We start from the raw sequence: 9416 nt of genomic DNA on the forward strand, positions 1-9416 counted from the left end.
TAGTTTCATCCCTAAAAAAAAAATTCATCTGATCATAAATCGTTACCGATCACGAAAGTCTGCTGTGAGCAAACAGGCAGCCGTATTTTCTTATAATAGCGACTATATTTCAAAAAGTACTTAATTGGCCTCCTGGCTGTCAAAGAAAGGTGCTATAGAAATGCACACCTGCCTTTTTTGTCAATGCTTCCAAACTGCAGTCACTGTTGTAATGTAGGAAATGAAGCAGTTGACTTCACAGAGTCAAGATCCTTTCTGTGCAAGGATCTTTCACAGAAATAATGAGCAGGCTATTATTTTCTAATGCCCTGAATTAAGGGAAATGCATCGATGAGAATTCACCTGCTCTGTGAAAATATCGTGTTGAGGGATCTCCCCCCTACCAGGGTGGATGCAGCCCCATTTCAAGAGGATGCCCAGGGCCAATGCAAATCTTATAAAGCTAGAATGGCAGGAGGGGGGAGGGCATTAGTGTGTTGAGCTCTCGAGATTGAATAAAAATAATTTTCAAAGAAACATGTATTTGGTTATGCAAATCATCCTTTAGAATTCACTGTAAACGCAAGCTTATAGAAATAGGCTGGAGTCGGATGGGGGGATGGTTAGAAACAAAGTGAAAGATGATGTTGAAAGATTGGAGACTGTGCTCATCATAACCGCAGGTGTTCCAGCTACAAGACAGAGCACATACGGCTCAAGTTCAGAGGAAATGGATGGATGTTGTACATAAATCGGCCCAATCCAGGCACCATCCTCCTCATCCTACTAGAGGTTAGTTTCAGAGGCAAACTGACAGTTTGCAGGCAACCTTTAGCTGCCTGGTTTGATGAAAGATCAGTGGAGAGAGAGCATGTTTCTTTAAGGGCAAAACAAAAGCTCTCTTTACATTAGTAGATTAGAGAAAGGTTGAGCACAGACAATAATGACCATTAAAAAATAGACAACATTAAAGATTTATAAGCTCTAATGGACATAACAAGGGGTTTTTTATATATTGTGTTTCCATTATAGACAGTAATACAACTAGATAGCCTTCAGTGTAGACTCAATGCCTCTGGTCTATTTTGAAAGTCAGCAACTTGCTGTCTAAATTGACATGGTATTTGCCTTCAGCTAAAACAAAGCATTTTAGCCTCTTGAACAGCACATTTTCCATTCAATCCTTTCAAATCTAGCCTTACAGCAGTTTGTTCAAAGTTCAACTTCTGTACTCCCAGGTTTTTTTTTAAATCCCCCCATTCCAAGTACGGTCTGAATTCAGATCAGCCAAAAAGGTTCGGTTAGTTCTGGGTTTTCAGGGTTCTGTCCCATTCTGGGTGACTGCTCCACTACAGGAGGCCCTCAAGCAGGATCCACAGACCGAATCCTGTGGCTGCCAGTGAGTCTGATGTGAAAAATAAAACAGGTGCCCAGCTCAATCAGGAACCTCTGCTCTTCAGTCACAGGCCAAGGGGAAACGCTAAGGAGTCCTCTACAACAAGTGACTGCCGAATGACTGATCAGTGTTGTCCCCGTTCTTTGTACTGCTTCTTCTAATGAGAAAAGCACATCAGTCCTCGCACACATCCGGTTAACAGGAATAACTGGTTTAAAAAAATGGATTGAATGAGAGAGAGAGAGAGAGAGAGAGAGAGAGAGAGAGAGAGAGAGAGAGAGAGAGAGAGAGAGAGAGAGAGAGAGAGAGAGAGAGAAAACTGAAGATGAAATACAATGAGCATTGTGAGATGCTTGATCTCTGACGTGGCTTTCACAACAATCCAAAACATCTTTACAGTACACTGTTATACTGTGGGCAACACAACAGCCAAAAAGCACACAGCAAAGTCACAGAAACTGTAATGTGTACAGAACAAAGAATTCCTTATAAAATGAAACAGCATTTTACTTTCCTTTGCTTTGAGTCCCAAACTGACACAAGGAAATACTGAATAATTTCCGTGGTCAATCTTTCTTCTATAGGTGCACCATCGAGAGCATTCTGTCTGGATGTATCACTACCTGGTATGGCAACTGTACCATTCAAGATCGGAGACGGTTACAGAGAGTGGTGAACTCAGCCCGGACAATCACAAAGGCCAACCTCCCATCTCCAGAATCCATCTACCAGGCCCGCTGTCAAGGAAAGGCCGCCAGCACTCTCAAAGATCCATCCCATCCTGGCAATGTTTTTCTACAACCTCTACCATCGGGGAGAAGGTACAGAAACCTGAAAACATGCAGCAGCCGCTTTTGAAACAGTTTCTACTCTACGGTTGTTAGAATATTGAATGGACTCAAACTCTTAACATTCGCCTGTACCTGTGTATTTTGTTTTTGCCGCTGTTTATCTATTATTTACTTATCTATGCTATTTAACTCTGTGATCTGCCTGTATTACTTGCAAGAAAAAGCTTTTCACTGTGCCTCAGTACACATGACATTCCACTCTGTGACATTCCATTCCATTCAATGATATTTCTTCATTGGCTGTCAAGTACAAACTGGGATTAGGATAACACGCTAAGTGTCCAATTAAACATCCACATTTCATCCCACTAACACTGCATCAGAAGCACTCAATCACTAGGGAGGAATCTGGCGACACTGTCCCTACCTCTGAGCCAGGAGACCCAGGTTCAAGTCCCACCTGCTTCAGGAGATAGGGCAGCATGGTGGCTCAGTGGTTAGGGCTGCAGCCTCACTGCGCCAGGGACCCAAGTTCGATTCCAGTCTTGGGCGACTGTCTGTGTACAATTTGTATATTCTCCCAGTGTCTGCGTGGGTTTCCTCCCACAGTCCAAAGATGTACAAATCAGGTGAATTGGCCATGCTAAATTGCCTACAGTGTTAGGTGCATTAGTCAGAGGGAAATGGGTCTGGGTGGGTTACTCTTCAAAGGATCAATGTGTTGGGTCGAAGGGCTGTTCCACACAGTAAGGAATCTAATCTAATCATAACATCTCTTTTCAAAAAAGGATTGGTTGGTTAATTAACTACAAGGAGTTTTTTTGAAATGGGAACTTGAATCAATTCGGTTTTGTAATGCAAACATATAAATTAGGAGTAGGCCATTTGGCCCATCAAGCCTGTTCTGCTATTCAATAACACCTTAGCTGATTTGCTTGTGATCTGAACTGCATTTTCCAACTTTCAATAAATTATTAGGTAAGGGAATCAAAGGTCCATCTTAAAAATATTCAATGACCCAGAACAGGAAGCATCCTTTCCACATCCACTTTCAGGTGCTTTTACACCTCAATCAAATCACTCCTCACTGTTCTAACCTCCAGTGGAAATGAGCCCAATTTGTACAACCTTTCAGAGTGTCATAGAATCATAGAGATGTGCAGCATGGAAACAGACCCTTCGATCCAAGCCATCCACGCCGACCAGGTATCCCAACCCAATCTAGTCCCACCTGCCAGCACCCAGCCCATATCCCTCCAAACCCTTCCTATTCATATACCCATCCAAATGCCTTTTAAATGTTGCAATTGTACCAGCCTCCACCACTTCCTCTGGCAGCTCATTCCATACACGTACCACCCTCTATGTGAAAAAGTTGTCCCGTAGGTCTCTTTTATATCTTTCCTCAAACAATCCACTCATTCCCAGGTATCTATCGAGTGAAGCTCCTCTGATCTGCCTTCATCACCTTTATACCCTTCCTGAAATACGGGGACAAATGAGATATGCTGGATTTGCTCTTGCTCCCATTGGGGATTAGTTCTCCAGTGATGGTGTTTGTTGCTGTGATACATGGCTCATCAGAATGCAATTTGCCTATCATGAAATCAGAACCTGGCAACAACTGATGAATCACCCTCAATGGGGAGGGACGTGAGGCATGGTGATAACTGAAAACATTCAGAAAGGAATCTAACTTCTTGCCTTGAGTGCTCTAAAATATTCAACTAAAGACATTGAACTTCTAGAGAGTTACTAAAAATAGACAATTACTGAACAAACACACAAAAAGTTTTAGGTTGACTAACAGAGGACTTCAAATTTCAACAGCAACATTTCAATATTCAGAGATAAATATTAATGAATCTATTACTGAAATTGTGAACGTGTGCAGTAATTTTACTCCCTCTTGGTGGAGTTTTTCCCCCGAGCCCAGAGAACTGTCATGGTGGACACAACACACAGTATCAGTTCCACCCACACTGGTGGATTGACGACTTTGACATAATAATCAAGTTGTTTAACAGAGAGGAAACTAAAATCAACAACTAAGTTACAAATAATTGAGGGGCAGCATAGGAAGATCTGTAAAGAGGCCAGGGATTCAAATGGTTCCAGTTTAAAAAAAGAACACAAATTGCTTCTCCACATGTTTTACACCAAGAACTGAAAATGGCACTGGTACACATTATTAATATTCACTAACTTTAATACAGTGTTATTTGGAAAGCCCTTATTTGTGCAGCATCGACAGTAAAGCAATTAAAATGGGGAGCAAATGTCTGTGTGTACACAGCAGAGGCAAGTAGAGTATGAATAGCCATCATGAGAGAATATACTGGGTCGAACAATTCAAGTGTGAGATAAATCAAGGCCAGCAGCACCTACCCTGCCTAATCATGGAGATTATTAACTGGTGGATCAGAAGACTGCTCAGTTGGGCAGCCTTTACATCAACTGTATTCCGTAATCGATCGTGTTATAAACATATCTAACACCAAAAAATTCCCACGTGGGCGTTTCGGTGAGGTCACCCAAATCAGATACTTGCATTTTTCAAGCCTACACATTACAATGTCATTCTCAAACTTGTTCCAAGTTACAAACTTCAAAAAGGTCACTCTCCGCACCCAGCGAATAATTTCTCTGCTTCGCCAAGCTGCTGACAGGAGAGAGTAAAAAAAAAGGTACCTGTTGTGGTTTCCCTTCATCTCTCCATCAGCACTTTCCATTACAGAAACATTCAAACCTTCCCAACTCTCCTATCGCGACTTCTGAAATAACACATCAACTGCCCAAATGAAAACAGTCCTCCTCTTGGGTTTTTATTAAAACATAAACCAACAGCAACAAATGTGTTTGCTGTGCATCACTTGCATTTCAGTAGCACGGAGAGACTTCATGGCATCCAACCACTCTGTACAACGACTCTGTGAAATTAAATCCTGGAAAGCCAGCAACCAATTTGCACAAAGGTCTCACAACCCAACAGAGTATCTTGCTCAGTGATACTGACTGAGGGAGAAATCAGGTGAATGGAGGCAGCTCTTCTGACAAAGCAGCTTTCTCTCTGAATTGTATTACAGAATTAGCCTAAACTCTGAAGTAGGGCATGAAACAATCTCAAAAGGAGATGACGGTGCGACCACTGTGCCAAGACCGACACGTGGACAAGATAGAAACTTGATGGCTTCTCCAAATCTATTGCTTTTTCATCATGTAGCGCTCAGGGTCTACAGACCCCAATGTGAGAATCTATGCAAAGAACAACTATGTTTGGACAGTTCTTGATCCAGCAAGTGTCTCAAATCCTCCGAAATACAGAGGGGATGTTAGACCATGTTGGAGTAGGTTTCTCTTCAAAGCCTGGGTGACCACATCGAACATTGCGACAAACACTCAAGTGCATCTCTCCTCACCAACCGCATCCAATCCCCCTAACCTCACACCCTAAAGAAAATGACTAGTAGAAATATATTCTTACCAATACAGAGAGCACTATGTCCAAAAAGATATACATAAGTTAGTAATATCCAGTGAGTAGATAGTTAAAGGGGTCTTGGAGGGATGAACAACCAGACATCAAGAAGGCCATTGAAAGACTTAGTGACATAATCAATTTGGCCAGTCCTTTTCTGTTGATTCATTCATAGAATGTGGGCATGACAGGCTGTGTAAACATATATTTCCCATCCCTAGATACCCTTGAGAAATTGGGATTAAAGATGCCTTCCTGAACTACTACAGTCCGTGTGCTATAAGAGGATGGCAGTGCTTGTGGGTGTGGAAGGTGCTAAGGAGCTTGGTGAATTTCTACAGTGCATCTTGTAGATTGTACACACTGCTGCTGCTGAGCATTGGCAATGGAGGGATTGAACATTTGTGAATGTGCTACCAATCAAGCGGACTGCTTTGTCCTGGATGGTGTCAAGCTTGAACGGTGTTGGAAATATATCCATCCAGTCAAGTGGGGAGTACTCCATTAGACTCCCGACTTGTGCCTTGAAGATGGACTTTGTGAAGTAGGAGGGGAGTTACTCACTCCTGGCCTCTGACTTTAAATTTACAGCCACAGTATTTATAATGGCTAGGGCTGGTCAGCAGTAACCCCTAGGATGCTGATAGCTTGGGATTCAATAATGGTGATTTATACAATTGATTTGGATGTGAACAAAGGAGATATGGTTAGTAAGTTTGCAGATGACACCAAAATTGGAGATGTAGTGGACAGCGAAGGTTACCTGGGGGTACAATGGGCTGAGGATAGGCAAATGGAGTCTAATTTCGATAAACGTGAGGTATTGTATTTTGGAAAGGCAAATCAGGGCAGGACTTGTGCACTTAATGGGAAGGTCTTGGGGAGTGTTGCTGAACAAAGAGACCTTGGAGTGCAGGTTCATAGTTCCTTGAAAGTGGAATCACAGACAAATAACATAGTGAAAGTGATGTTTTGATATGCTTGCCTTTATTGATCATTGCACTGAGTATAGGAGTTGGGAGGTCATGTTGTACAGGAATTCTGGTCACCCTGCTAAAGAAAGGATGTTGTGAAACTTGAAAGACTTCATAAAAGATTTACAAGAATGTAGCCAGTGCTGGAGGGTTTGAGCTATTGGGCGAGGATGAATAGGCTGGGACAACTTTCTCTGCAGCATCAGAGGCTGAAGAATGACGGGGGGGCAGAAAGCGTCCAAAACTAGAGGGCATAGGTTTAAGGTGAGAGAGGAAAGATTTAAAAGGGCCTTAAGGTGCAACTTTTTTCATGCAGAGGGTGGTGTGTGTATGGAATGAGCTGCCAGAGGAAGTGGTGGAGGCTGGTACAATTACAACATTTAAGGAGGCATCTGGATGGATATATGAATAGGAAGGGTTTGGAGGGAAATGCTGATAATTGGACTAGATTTATTTAGGATATCTGGTCAGTATGGATAAGTTGGACTGAAGTGCCTGTTTCTGCGCTGTACATCGTGGGCGGCATGGTGGTACAGCAGTTAGCACTGCTGCCTCACAGCGCCAGAGACCCGGGTTCAATTCCCGCCTCCGGCGACTGTCTGTGTGGAGTTTGCACATTCTCCCCGTGTCTGCGTGGGTGTCCTCCGGGTGCTCCAGTTTCCTCCCACAGTCCAAAGATGTGCAGGTCAGGTGAATTGGCCATACTAAATTGCCCGTAGTGTTAGGTAAGGGGTAGATGTAGGAGTATGGGTGGGTTGCGCTTTGGCGGGGCGGTGTGGACTTGTTGGGTCGAAGGGCCTGTTTCTACACTAAGTAATCTAATCTCTACGACTCTATGATGCCATTGAGTGTTAAAGGGCAATGGTTAGTTTCTCTCTTATTGATGATGGTCATAGTCTGGCATTTGTGTGGCACAAAATGTTACTTGCCAGCCCAAACCTGGATATTTCCCAGATGTTGTTGTGTTTGAACATTTAATTGCTTCGGTATCTGAAAAGTTGCTGACAGTGCGGAACATTGGTGAATATCCCCACTTCTGACGTAATGATGGAGGGAAGGTCACTGATGAAGCAGCTGAAGATGGTTGGGCCTAGGACACTCCTGAGGAACTCCTGCAGAGATGTTGGAGCGGAGATGACTATCTCCCTATGTGGCAGGTATGACACCAGCCAGCAGAGAGTTTGCCCCCTGATACCCATTGATTCCAGTTTTAAATACAGAACACATTTGCACTATTTCCCAGGGATGTAAAGGTTTAGTACAGAAGATAATTAGCAGGTTAATCAATAACAGCCATGAAGTTTAGTAGGTTGCAGCTGATTTAGTCAAACAGAGACCAATAATCAACATTTTTTTTTTAAAAGATGTGACAGCTGTGACACAGTGTACATGACTTCCTTTTTTTTGCTGAGTCCTGCAGGTTAAAAGATCGATCCTCTCTCCAGCCCAGGGTTCACACTACATAGTTTACATCCTCTGCATCTGCTCTTATTACTGCGTACTCCAGGTGAATAACATCTGCAAACCATTTCCATGCACTGCTCCAATAACTACAGGTCACTTGGTCCATCACCGAGATGAAGGGAGCATACCCTATATACAAAAAAAAAGGAACTGGGAACATGCTGGCTTCCCTCAATGTGACCCTAAACTCAGACTGTCATTAAAACCAACAGGCTCAGTGTCCCTTGGAACACAGCATGTCAATGCTGTCTTTGCTAATGAGACAAAGGATAAGGAGGAAAACAAGAACCTGGGTCCAGAAAGGGATATAAAAACAGACGATTGAGTGGACAAAAATGAATTGGCAGAGGTACGCCATGTGTAGTTACTCGCTGGATAGAAAAGGATAACTTTATTTAAATGGAGATAGACAATACAGCAGTACATTGCAATCTAGATGTCCTTGTACATGAATCTCAAAGTTAGAATGCAGGCACAGCAAGTCATTTGGAGAAATTAAGTGGAATGTTGGCCTATATTGTGAGACGACTGAAGTAGGGGCTTGTTTTGTTACAGGTGCATGAGCCATTGGAGAGACCTTAGAGTACCGTGTAGAGTTTGGGGCTCCTTGATTAAAGGACAATATCCTGGGACATCCTTTTGTTGATGGTCAGATGTTATTGAGGTTAATTCCTGGGATGAAGGGATTGTTAGGGATTGTTGTAGGAGGATAGATTCATTGAGGTTTGAGGAATGGAAGGTGATCTTAGTGAATCATTAAATTCTGACAGAGCAGATACTGATTTCAACACTCTCTTTATGGCAGGATCTATAACAAGGGGTCACACTTTAAAAATAGGGAGTCTCCCATTTAAGACTGGGATGAGGAAATTTTTCACAACCAGAAAATGTTGGCTTTGGAATTCTCATCCCCAGAGATCAGTGGTGGCAGAAGCATTTGATACAGTCAAGGCTGAGTTAGGTGCAATTTTTGATTTATTAAGACAGTAAGAAAAATGGGAGATACGCAGGAAAAGTATAGCTAAGGCCAGGGTCAGATAAGCAAAAGTCTTCCTCAACATAGGATTGATGGACTAAATAAGCCTATTCTTGCTTCTATTTCTTGTCCTTTTGTGAAGGAAACATTGCTGTACCCTGCCTGGCCCACACGTGATTGTTGTAACGCCAATGTGGGCGGCACTTAACTAAACCTCCAGGACCGGCTCAGCAGGTCTATTGTAACTTAGGGATGGGCACTCTCGCAAACAACACCCACATCTTGAAAATTAATAAAATCAAATGTATAAAAGCTGGGACCTGGCTCCAAAACAGGATTTTCTGGCATTGGAAATAAA

The 9416-nt window shown here is 42.8% G+C and overlaps 1 protein-coding gene and 1 long non-coding RNA gene across 3 annotated transcripts in view; one reads left to right on the forward strand and one right to left on the reverse strand.

The window, feature by feature from the left end:
• The window catches only part of LOC148142534 (uncharacterized), a 93924-nt gene extending 91086 nt beyond the window's left edge, over positions 1-2838 (forward strand). Inside the window, exon 3 of the long non-coding RNA XR_015751875.1 lies at positions 1960-2838. This is a non-coding gene — a long non-coding RNA (uncharacterized LOC148142534). The remainder of the gene's footprint in view (positions 1-1959) is intronic.
• Positions 1-9416, reverse strand: part of LOC122565175 (zinc finger and BTB domain-containing protein 7A-like) — a 183219-nt gene that overhangs the window by 52788 nt on the left and 121015 nt on the right. The gene's annotated exons all lie outside the window — the stretch shown is intronic.

This window comes from Chiloscyllium plagiosum, unplaced genomic scaffold (genome assembly GCF_037043375.1).
Source record: "Chiloscyllium plagiosum isolate Xiang-an unplaced genomic scaffold, Cpla_swu_hap1 HiC_scaffold_28, whole genome shotgun sequence".
Classification (NCBI taxonomy): Eukaryota; Metazoa; Chordata; class Chondrichthyes; order Orectolobiformes; family Hemiscylliidae; genus Chiloscyllium; species Chiloscyllium plagiosum.